A 12,626-nucleotide genomic window follows, 5' to 3' on the forward strand; every position below is an offset into this window, starting at 1 on the left:
AAAACAAGATTTGGGTTTAAGGGTTTTTGGATGCACAAGTAGTATCTCTACTTAGTGCGGAATTTTGGCTAGCAAAGATGGGGGGAAAACACCACATGTTAAAGAATCTATGTCAATATAACTTCTATGTGAATATGAACAAACATAAATCATTACGTTGTCTTTCTTGTCCAACGTCAACAATTTTGGCATATAATAATTTGATGGGGGCTCACAATCACAGAAGATGTCCAAGATAGTGTATTTGCATGTGAATCTTCTCTTCCTTTATTAATTCTTTCATGAATTGCATCATTGACCAATGCTATGTTTGTAAATCTCCAATAAAATTTTCTACTTATACTCTTCCTTATGTGATGTCATTACTTACCATAGGATTAGCATATGATCTTTTTCATTTATTTCCTTTCTTTTTATTGAAACATGAAAGTAAAGAAAGCAAAGCTCAAACTAAACTTTATTATGTATCTCGCACACGATTACAAGGATAGATCACTAAGCAAACTCCCAAAAAGAAAGATCGAACTAAACTTTTATTCATCTAAAGCAAAAGATAACTATGGATCGAACTAAGATAAGTAAAGGCAAAAGATAGTGGAGGTGATACGCTACCGGGGCACCTCCCGCAAGCTTGGCACAAGCCAAGGGGAGTGCCCATACACGATACTCAAGTTTCTTTTGGTGATGAAGAAGGAGGTGGTGGTGATGATGTAGCGATCTTATCCTTCATGATCAAAAGTGTAACATCCCAAATTTTCAATTTGGAATGTTATACATTAGATTATCATGCATGTCATATTTTATTGCATTTTGATTTGCGATCCTAGAAATTTCACGCAACTCAAGGACCCACGGAGAGAGTTGGGGATTTCGTTATTTTCATATTTGGGTTTTCTCAAATTTTGAAAATAGGATCATTTGTTTTAATTATTTTTCTCTCCGAAAATATTTCATATCAAAATATATGAGAGGGGATAAAATGACTTCTCCACAAATAATGAAATATTGGAGGAAAAATATTAAAAACAAATATTTCATTTTATTTGGATTTTATTTGATTTTATTCGAATTAGGAAAATACACGATTTTCAAAATTCCATTTTAGGCCCAAATAAATGTTCATCTTGTCCGGCTTATTTTTAGAGGACAGGAAAAATTTATTTAGGGATTTTTTGAGTCCGTTTATTATTTCTTTTCTTACTCTTTATGCACGTCCGAATTATTATTTTTAAAAATAAAAAAAAGTCAACCGCCTTACGGGCCGTGTCCGACCCGGACACCTCAGCCCGGCCGGCCTTTAAAGCCGCGGCCCGAGCCCCGCCTCAGCCCAAGTCGCCGCCGCCCTGAAACCCTAGCCGCCGCCGCCGCCCGACCCGCCACCCGCCGGAGCCCCGCCGCCGCCCGCCGGAGCCCCGCCGCCTCTCGCCAGACGCCGCCACCCGCCGGAGTCGCTCGCCGCCGCCGCCGTCACGCGAACCGAGGTAGTCACCGGTTTTTCTCGAAAAACTGTTCGGTTTTATTTCGAAACCGAGATGCTTTTTTTATATTAGACTGGTTTATTTTTTTCCGGTTTAGTTAAATAGCGAACGCCCGTTCGTTCGTTCGTTTTAACGAACAGTTTTCGTTTTTTTACAGACAGCGAACGTTCGTTCGTTAGCCTGTTCGTCAGTTTTTCTTTTTCTCGGATTTTCCGCGATTATTCCTGATCGCGATTTCCGATCTGTTTTTCGTTTTAGTATAACTTTTTGCTCGTTTATCGGAATCAGGCGATTCAAGCGCCTAGAGTTTCGTCTCGAAATTCTCTTTCCGTTTAACCAACTCAAACAAGTTTTTGCTACTGTAAAATTTGACTTAGATCCAGATTAGTAAACGAAGCTTGTTTCTTTCGCCGTTTGACCTTGGTTGCTTCGTTTGAATTGATTCCTTTTGCAAACCGGAGTTCTTAAGTTGAAATTTCTGGTTAGATCTCTTATTTTGAGTTTTATTTCGTGCACCCTTGCTTGATTGCTTATGTATGTATCGTTTGTTTGAGATAGAGTACCCGGAGTGCGAAGCGTGCTACTACGAGTCTCTAGGTTTCACGGATCATCAGCAAGGCAAGTAACACTTTGATCATACTTTTCATCACCCAGTTTTATTGCATTAGATCAATCCTCAGACAGTTGCATGATTAGGATCTGATTAATATGTGGGTTTTGGGAAGTAGATGAGGTAGTACCTATTGTCCTGTTTACTATCAAACCTTTGGGAGTTACTTCTACGTTTGCTTATATTGCTATGCTATGCTCGTAGACGTGGATTGGGTTTGAGTGAATTCTTCATGACAGATGTGAGATTATTAATTTATGGTTCAACTTAAGGTGACTACTTTAATTTACATCTGGGTGGATTGAGGCACCTGGAGAAACCAGTGTTGCCTGTATTTTTGGATATCCCGGAGTACCCGTGTGATCATCCTATGGACCGCCACCCAGACTCAAAGGGATCATGAGTTTATTCATGCTAGAAACTTCTGTGTGCAGCCACAAGCTATTATGGGCTCTAGCATAGTTGAGTAGGTTACATGATCTCTTAAAGAGGCGGGCTAGCAGATGTAGGGGAAAGTAGGTGTAACTGTCCACCCGGAGTAAAGATTAGTGTTTCTGAAAGACTGTGTCTCGGTCATCCGTTTCTCAAACACCATGTAGTGCGAGAAATCAAGCGGAGGCAATCGAGTCTTGTGGGGAAAAGTGCACAAACCTCTGCAGAGTGTACAAACTGATCATGATTAGCCGTGTCCCCGGTTATGGACATCTTGAGTATCTAGTTCTTGGATTATCATGTGAATCTCATCATCATGTTACTTAATTTAATTTGATTGGGTTAATCACGTTCTTAATTGGGATTGAGTTGGAGGTACCTTATCAATGTTTAACAACCACCATGATAGTTAAATAAAATTTATTCCTTTGTGGTAGGGAAAAATTGGCTTTTCGCAAAACTGTAACCATAGAGCTTTCCACCAGCCAAATATGCATGTAGTGATAGCATTATTCTGTTCATTACTCTCTATGTGTTACTTTGCCAGCATATTCCATGTGCTGAACCGTTTTTCGGGCTGCAACGTATCATGTTGCAGACTTTTCAGACGATGAGTAAGGAGCCTTAGGTCGTGGTCTTATACTCAGTGATGCCGTTGGAGTTGATGGACTCACTTTATCTTCCAAGCCTTCTGCTGTTATCATATTTTAGATGGCCTTAAGCCATATTTATCGTATTGAGTTCTCTTGAACTATTCGATGTAATAAGTGTGTGATTGCTACTCTGTTATAAATCCTTCAAAGTACTGTGCGTGTCAGCATTACCGATCCAGGGATGACACTGATGCACAAAGACGAGACTGTTTGAGGTCTGGTCGCTACAGAGATGGTATCAGAGCACACGCTGACTGTAGGACACGACCACTAAGCTAAAGCCCTAGATTACTACTCTCTTCTCATTTCTGACTTCTCTCCTTTCTTCCACTCTTTTAGGATGGCGGATGCAAGGAACAAGTTCGCGCAACCAGATGAGGATACACCTTTTGGACGACACTTGAAGGAAGTTACTAAGTACCTGAACATCGGAATACCAAGCTTCACCGGAACCTACAACGCCACACTACCAGAAGAGGAGCGCTGGATGATTCAAGTTCAAGTTCCAGGAAGGACGTTCACGCCAATCACTGAGCCCATAGAGTTTTCCTTTGATGCACCAACCTGGAGTCTAGGAAAGAGCATGGTAGCCCACACCACCATGGGACGCATTGGAGAAGTGTACCACAATGATCTCAAGGATACTATCTATCAGATTTGTGGGCGCCGAGACGAGCAATGGGAGATGATCAGTACCAGGAAGGATAAATCTATTGCAGCTTTCATCCAGGAGTTAAACCAGCACATTCGTCGCCAGGAGAACCAGATGTGCGCAGACATGATAGAACTGAAGAAGGCAAAGACTAGGATCATGGAACTGGAGGAAGAACTCAAGGCTACACGTGAGGATTATATGGAGGAAATCGTCGCACTAGTGGAGAAGAATGACGACCTGACAAAGAAGCTAGGAGTTTTCATGGGAGACCCAGCACCAGGAGGAGATGATGACGATTCTACTTGCCCGGAGAATTACATCATCATTGACAACACCGACTCGGACCCCAGTGAGGATGATTTGGAGGATGAAGCCAGAGCAGAAATCATGGAGTCTTCGAATGAGCAATTTTTCTAGTAGACCACCAAATTAGTAGTAGTATTCCACCATGTATATATTATAGTCCAAGCACTTTGTAACGATAGTTAGATCGATTGTATGCCTTGTTTGAATTGATTGGAGTGATATGATTGTGTTTGTCTCATGTGCATATGGGTAGAGTTTTCCCTCTAGACCTCATTCTATTCTATTTTCTCATCTTTTCTAAACCATCAGATGCCTGCGAGACGCGACACCGGATTTGTTTTCCCACCGGAGATCACTCAGTTGATTCAGCAGCAGAATGCCCTGATGCAAGTGCTAGTTCAAAACCAAGGCAACAACAACAACAACCCACCACCACCACCACCTGTTGATCACTTAGCCCGATTTCTTAGGCTGAATCCGCCGGTGTTTTCCAGTAGCACCGAGCCGATTGTGGCAGATGATTGGCTCTGCAAGGTTGGAAGGGAGCTGACCACTGCAGGATGCACAGACGTGGAGAGAGTGCGTTTTGCCACACATCAGCTTGATGGACCCGCAACATCATGGTGGGAGAATTACACAGCCACTCACCCCATTGACACTGTCACATGGGACCAGTTTCAGCAAGCTTTCCGTACTGCCCATGTTTCAGCAGGAGCTATGGCCATGAAGAAGCGTGAGTTTTGCAACTTACGCCAAGGAGGACGTACCGTTGGTCAGTACGTGGAGGATTTTAGTAAGTTAGCACGTTATGCCCCAGATGACGTTGCTACGGATGCAGCTAAGCAGGAGAAGTTTCTGGAAGGACTGAATGATGAGCTGAGCATGCAGTTGATGGTGGCAACTTTAACAACTACCAGGAGTTGGTAGATAGAGCTCTCATGATTGAAGGGAAGCAGCAGCAGATTGAGAGTCGTAAGAGGAAGTAGGGACAAGCAAAGTACAGTACAGGAGCTCACCAAAAGCCTCGTTTTACCCCGAACTCGGGAGGACACCTTCAGCATAACCATGAGGTCACAATCACAATGGAGGAAGTTCGCACAATCATAGTGGCCCCAAGAATGGCAATGGGAACGGAGGAAGCAACGGACAGAACCGTACCAACCCATCAACCCCAGCCAAGAGGGATCTAAGCCACGTTACCTGTTTCAAGTGCCAGAAGACTGGACATTATGCCACTGATTGTCCAGAAGCGAAGAATGGAAATGGCAATGGAAGCTCGGGGAAGAAGCCGAACCCTTTCAACAGGGGACAGGTGAACCACGTTAATGTGGAGGAGGTTGAAGCATAGCCTGATGCAGTAATAGGTAAGTTCTTGGTTAAGTCATTTACTGCAATCGTTCTTTTTGATACTGGTGCATCACATTCATACATATCAAGGGGATTTGTGGATAAGTTTAAGTTGCCCACCAAAGTTCTTAGAACACCTATGTTAGTAACCTCGCTAGGAGCAGAGTATATGGCAAGCCAAGGATGTTTTCAGTTGCCATTGGCCATAGGTAGGCATGTTTTCCCCTCAGACCTAATAGTTTTGGAGTCACAAGGTTTGGATGTGATTTTGGGAATGGATTGGCTATCGATGTATGGAGGAAACATCGATTGCTCCAGTAAGACGGTTTTGCTTACTACCCCAGAAGGAAGAAGGATTAAGTATGTATCCCGACATGTGCCGAAGAGGACTCAAGTGAATTCCTTATCAGGAGTTGTACAGGAGGAAGTACCAGTGGTGAAGGAATTCCCTGACGTATTTCCAGAGGAGTTGCCAGGCATGCCACCGGATAGAGACATCGAGTTTTTGATTGAGCTTTTGCCAGGCACTGGGCGAATATCTAAGAGACCGTACAGGATGCCCGCTAAGGATTTGGAAGAAATTAAGAAGCAGATTAAGGAGTTACTGGATAAAGGATATATTCGCCCAAGTTCGTCACCTTGGGGATCACCCATACTTCTAGTGGAGAAGAAAGATGGATCGTTGAGGATGGTTGTTGATTATCGTAGATTGAATGAAGTAACAATCAAGAACAAGTACCCACTGCCAATGATCAATGATCTGTTTGACCGACTACAAGGAGCTAAAGTATTTTCCAAGATTGATTTGCGATCAGGATACCACCAGTTGAAGATTCGAGAGCAGGATATACCCAAGACAACTTTTACCACAAGGTATGGGCTATATGAGTACACCGTTATGTCATTTGGCCTGACTAACGCACCTGCCTATTTCATGAACATGATGAACAAAGTGTTTATGGAGTTTTTGGATAAGTTCGTCATAGTGTTCATTGATGATATTCTGGTCTATTCGAAGAATGAAGAAGAGCATAAGGAGCATTTGCGTTTGGTACTTGGAAAGCTCAGAGAACATCAGTTATATGCCAAGTTCAGCAAGTGCGAGTTTTGGTTAAAGGAAGTTGGATTCCTTGGACATGTTATATCCGGAGAAGGAATAGCAGTAGATCCCACCAAGGTTAACACTGTGACAAATTGGGAAGCACCCACGACAGTTGGAGAAATCCGGAGTTTTCTTGGACTCGCAGGATATTACCGGAGATTCATCGAGAATTTCTCGAAGATTGCAAAGCCTATGACGGAGTTGTTGAAGAAGGACACCAAATTCATTTGGACTAAGGAATGTGAGGCTAGTTTCCAGGAATTGAAGAAACATTTGGTTACAGCGCCAGTGTTGATTCTGCCAGATCAACGCAAGGATTATGAAGTATATTGCGACGCTTCTCGTCGAGGACTTGGAGCAGTGCTAATGCAGGAGGAAAGAGTTGTTTCATATGCCTCACGACAACTTAAACCCCATGAGTTGAATTATGCTACACATGATTTGGAGTTAGCAGCCGTAGTGCATGCGTTGAAGACATGGAGATATTTTCTCATCGGAAACCATTGTGAGGTGTACACGGATCACAAGAGTTTGAAGTACATTTTCATGCAGAAGGAGTTGAATCTCAGGCAAAGGAGATGGTTGGAGCTCATTAAGGATTATGATATGAGATTGCATTATCACCCAGGGAAGGCTAACGTAGTAGCCGATGCGTTGAGCCGCAAGAGCCATGTCAACACGCTCATGACCGGAGAGTTACCCAAGAAGTTAGCAGAGGATCTTCGTGAACTATGTTTGGAAATAGTTCCAAGAGGTTTTGTAGCAGCATTGGAGATTCAGTCTACTTTGATGGATAAGATCAGAGAAGCTCAGAAAACAGACAAGGAAATTGCTGAGATAAAGGAAAGGATGAGTAAAGGAAAAGCCAAGGGATTTCGTGAGGATGAACACGATACCTTATGGTTTGAGGACCGCGTTTATGTGCCCAATGATCCGGAGATCAGGAAGTTGATTCAGCAAGAGGCCCATGATTCACCATATTCGATTCACCCAGGAAATACCAAGATGTATTTGGATTTGAAGGATACTTTTTGGTGGACCGGAATGAAGAAGGATATTGCGGAGTATGTAGCAGTTTGTGATGTATGTCAGAGAGTAAAGGCAGAGCATCAGAAGCCAGCAGGATTGCTACAACCATTGCCGATACCCGAATGGAAGTGGGATAAGCTAGGCATGGATTTTATCACAGGATTGCCCAGGACTCGTTCACGCTATGACTCGATATGGGTTGTAGTCGATCGTTTGACGAAGGTAGCTCATTTCATCCCAGTAAAGACCACTTATACAAGTGCTAAGTTGGCAAAGATATACATGACCAGGATCGTATGTCTGCATGGAGTTCCGAGGACCATTGTATCAGATAGAGGAACCCAGTTTACTTCAAAGTTTTGGAATCAGTTGCACGAGACTTTGGGTACCAGGCTAGAGTTTAGTACAGCCTTTCATCCACAGATAGACGGACAGACCGAGAGAGTCAATCAGATTTTGGAGGACATGCTGAGAGCTTGTGTGCTACATTATGGATCTAATTGGGACGACAATTTGCCATATGCAGAGTTCTCTTACAACAACAGTTATCAATCCAGTTTGAAGATGGCCCCTTTTGAAGCTCTGTACGGAAGGAGGTGCAGGACACCGCTGTTGTGGGACGAAGTTGGAGACCGCCAGTTGTTTGGACCAGATTTGATTAAAGCGTCTGAACAGAAAGTGAAGTTGATTCACGATAGGCTCAAGGTAGCCCAGTCCAAGCTGAAGAGTTATGTGGATTCTAAACGCAAGGAGATAGTTTACGAAGTCGGAGACAGAGTTTATCTTCGAGTATCACCACTTCGAGGAGTAAAGCGCTTTGGAGTTAAGGGAAAGTTAGCGCCACGTTTTGTAGGACCATACAAAGTTTTGGAGCATATGGGGGGAAGTTGCTTACAAGTTGGAATTGCCCGAAGGATTGTCGGGAGTTCACGACGTGTTCCATGTTTCTCAGCTGAAGAAGTGCCACGCAGAGATGGCTGAGATACCACTGAGAGATACTGTGCCATTGGAAGCGATTCAGCTGGATAGCGATTTGACCTATGAGGAGAAACCAGTCAAGATTCTCGAATATGCGAGCCGAGTCACCCGCAGCAAGGTTATCAAGTTTTGCAAAGTTCAATGGAGTCACCATACCGAGGAGGAAGCCACCTGGGAGCGAGAGGAAGATCTACGGAAGGACCACTCTCACCTATTTTCTAGCCAGCCCGAATCTCGAGGGCGAGATTCATCTTAACGGGGATAGGTTTGTAACATCCCAAAATTTCAATTTGGAATGTTATACATTAGATCATCATGCATATCATATTTTATTGCATTTTGATTTGCGATCCTAGAAATTTCACGCAACTCAAGGACCCACGGAGAGAGTTCGGGATTTCGTTATTTTCATATTTGGGTTTTCTCAAATTTTGAAAATAGGATCATTTGTTTTAATTATTTTTCTCTCCGAAAATATTTCATATCAAAATATATGAGAGGGGATAAAATGACTTCTCCACAAATAATGAAATATTGGAGGAAAAATATTAAAAACAAATATTTGATTTTATTTGGATTTTTTTGATTTTATTCGAATTAGGAAAAATATGTGTTTTTCAAAACTGCATTTTAGGCCCAAATAAATGTTCATCTTGTCCGGCTTATTTTTAGAGGACGGGGAAAATTTATTTCGGAATTTTTGGAGTCTGTTTAGTATTTCTTTTCTTACTTTTTCTGCACATCCGTTTTTTTATAAAAGTCAACCGCCTTACGGGCCGTTCCGACCTGGACACCTCAGCCCGGCCGGCCTTTAAAGTCGCGGCCTGAGCCCCGCCTCAGCCCAAGTCGCCGCCGCCCCGAAACCCTAGCCGCCGCCCCGCGCCGCCCGTCGCCTGCGCCGCCGCCCGCGTCGCCCGACCCGCCACCCGCCGGATCCCCGCCGCCATCCGCCGCCGCCCGCCGGAGCCCCGCCGCCTCTCGCCCGACGCCGCCACCCGCCGGAGCCGCTCGCCGCTGCCGCCATCACACGAACCGAGGTAGCCGCCGGTTTTTCTCGAAAAACCGTTCGGTTTTATTTCGAAACCGAGATGCGTTTTTTATATTAGATCGGTTTATTTTTTCCCGGTTAAGTTAAATAGTGAACGCCTGTTCGTTCATTCGTTTTAACGAACGGTTTTCGTTTTTTTACAGACAGCGAACGTTCGATCGTTAGCCTGTTCGTCAGTTTTTCTTTTTCTCGGATTTTCCGCGATTATTCCTGATCGCGATTTCCGATCTGTTTTTCGTTTTAGTATAACTTTTCGCTCGTTTAACGGAATCAGGCGATTCAAGCGCCTAGAGTTTCGTCTCAAAATTCTCTTTCCGTTTAACCAACTCAAACAAGTCTTTGCTATTGTAAAATTTGACTTAGATCCAGATTAGTAAACGAAGCTTGTTTCTTTCGCCGTTTGACCTTGGTTGCTTCGTTTGAATTGATTCCTTTTGCAAACCGGAGTTCTTAAGTTGAAATTTCGGGTTAGATCTCTTATTTTGAGTTTTATTTCGTGCACCCTTGCTTGATTGCTTATGTATGTATTGTTTGTTTGCGATAGAGTACCCGGAGTGCGAAGCGTGCTACTACGAGTCTCTAGGTTTCACGGATCATCAGCAAGGCAAGTAACAGTTTGATCATACTTTTCATCACCCAGTTTTATTGCATTAGATCAATCCTCAAATAGTTGCATGATTAGGATCTGATTAATATGTGGGTTTTGGGAAGTAGATGAGGTAGTACCTATTGTCCTGTTTACTATCAAACCTTTGGGAGTTACTTCTACGTTTGCTTATATTGCTATGCTATGCTCGTAGACGTGGATTGGGTTTGAGTGAATTCTTCATGACAGATGTGAGATTATTAATTTATGGTTCAACTTAAGGTGGCTACTTTAATTTACATCTGGGTGGATTGAGGCACCTAGAGAAACCAGTGTTGCCTGTATTTTTGGATATCCCGGAGTACCTGTGTGATCATCCTATGGACCGCCACCCAGACTCAAAGGGATCATGAGATTATTCATGCTAGAAACTTCCGTGTGCAGCCACAAGCTATTATGGGCTCTAGCATAGTTGAGTAGGTTACATGATCTCTTGAAGAGGTGGGCTAGCAGATGTAGGGGAAAGTAGGTGTAACTGTCCACCCGGAGTAAAGATTAGTGTTTCTGAAAGACTGTGTCTCGGTCATCCGTTTCTCAAACACCATGTAGTGCGAGAAATCAAGCGGAGGCGATCGAGTCTTGTGGGGAAAAGTGCACAAACCTCTACAGAGTGTACAAACTGATCATGATTAGCCGTGTCCCCGGTTATGGACATCTTGAGTATCTAGTTCTTGGATTATCATGTGAATCTCATCATCATGTTACTTAATTTAATTTGATTGGGTTAATCACGTTCTTAATATGGATTGAGTTGGAGGTACCTTCTCAATGTTTAACAACCACCATGATAGTTAAATAAAATTTATTCCTTTGTGGTAGGGAAAAATTGGCTTTTCGCAAAACTGTCACCATAGAGCTTTCCACCAGCCAAATATGCATGTAGTGATAGCATTATTCTGTTCATTACTCTCTATGTGTTACTTTGCCAGCATATTCCATGTGCTGACCCATTTTTCGGGCTGCAACGTATCATGTTGCAGACTTTTCAGACGATGAGTAAGGAGCCTTAGGTCGTGGTTTTATACTCAGTGATGCCGTTGGAGTTGATGGACTCACTTTATCTTCCAAGCCTTCCGCTGTTATCGTATTTTAGATGGCCTTAAGCCATATTTATTGTATTGAGTTCTCTTGAACTATTCGATGTAATAAGTGTGTGATTGCTACTCTGTTATAAATCCTTCAAAGTACTGTGCGGTCAGCATTACCGATCCAGGGATGACACTGATGCACAGAGACTAGACTGTTTGAGGTCTGGTCGCTACAAAAAGATTCTCCAATCTACGGATAACGCTCTGAAGGGCGATGATATGCTCTTGCAACAGAATATTTTCACAAGTGAGATATTTATTTTGCGCATGAACCATTTCAATGATCCGAAAGGCTTCAATCTTAGTAGGGGTAAGATGAGCATAGTAGGGTTTAAGGATATCTTCTTCCTCCTCCTCGGCAGGCAGGGCTTGCTCGACCACCGGCGCCTTATCTCCGATGGACTCCTTGCTCTTGCCCCCTTCGAGAGGTTCTTCAGGCTCCTCTCTCTTCAGCTCGATCTTCATCAACCAAGTATCCTCTTCTACGTTGTTGGAGGAGGGAGAAGACATGATGCCTGGCTTAACAGATCTGACCGAAAATAGCAAGAAAAGAAAATAGGAGATTTCTCCGCGATACGGTGGTTAATAGGTCCGGGGGGTATATAAAGATTTTTTTATCTTGGGAAACAAGCAAACGAAAGAAAAACGGAGTCCGGAAGGTACCCGAGGTGGACACAACCCACCTGGGCGCGCCTAGCATGCCAGGCGCGCCCTGGTGTCTTGTGCCCACCAGGGCCACCTTCCTGGTAGTTTCTTATTTTCCTAAATTTTTTATATATTCCAAAAACTGACAAAAAATATTTTTGCGGATTTTTTGGAGTCCGTTTACTTACCGTATCACGTACCTGCTCTTTTTCATGATTCTGGAGTGTTCTGAAGGTTTCTTGACGTGTTCTTCCAGTGTCATAGTTTGGATAATATTGCTTTCAACATTAATGGGCGTACCTGAGATATAATGTTTTATTCTTTGCCCATTGACAACCTTCGGGTTAGTACCTTTGGCATTATTTATTTTGATGGCTCTAGAACGATAAACCTCCTCGATAACATAGGGTCCTTTCCATTTTCAGAGGAGTTTTCCTGCAAAGAATCTGAAACGAGAGTTGTACAAAAGAACATATTCTCCAACTTTGAACTTGCGCTTTTGGATTCTTTTATCATGCCATCTTTTAACCTTTTCTTTAAATAACTTGGCATTTTCATAAGCTTGGGGTACTCCATTCATCTAGTGAGCTAATATCAAATAACCTCTTT

Source organism: Aegilops tauschii, chromosome 3 (genome assembly GCF_002575655.3).
Source record: "Aegilops tauschii subsp. strangulata cultivar AL8/78 chromosome 3, Aet v6.0, whole genome shotgun sequence".
Lineage (NCBI taxonomy): Eukaryota > Viridiplantae > Streptophyta > Magnoliopsida > Poales > Poaceae > Aegilops > Aegilops tauschii.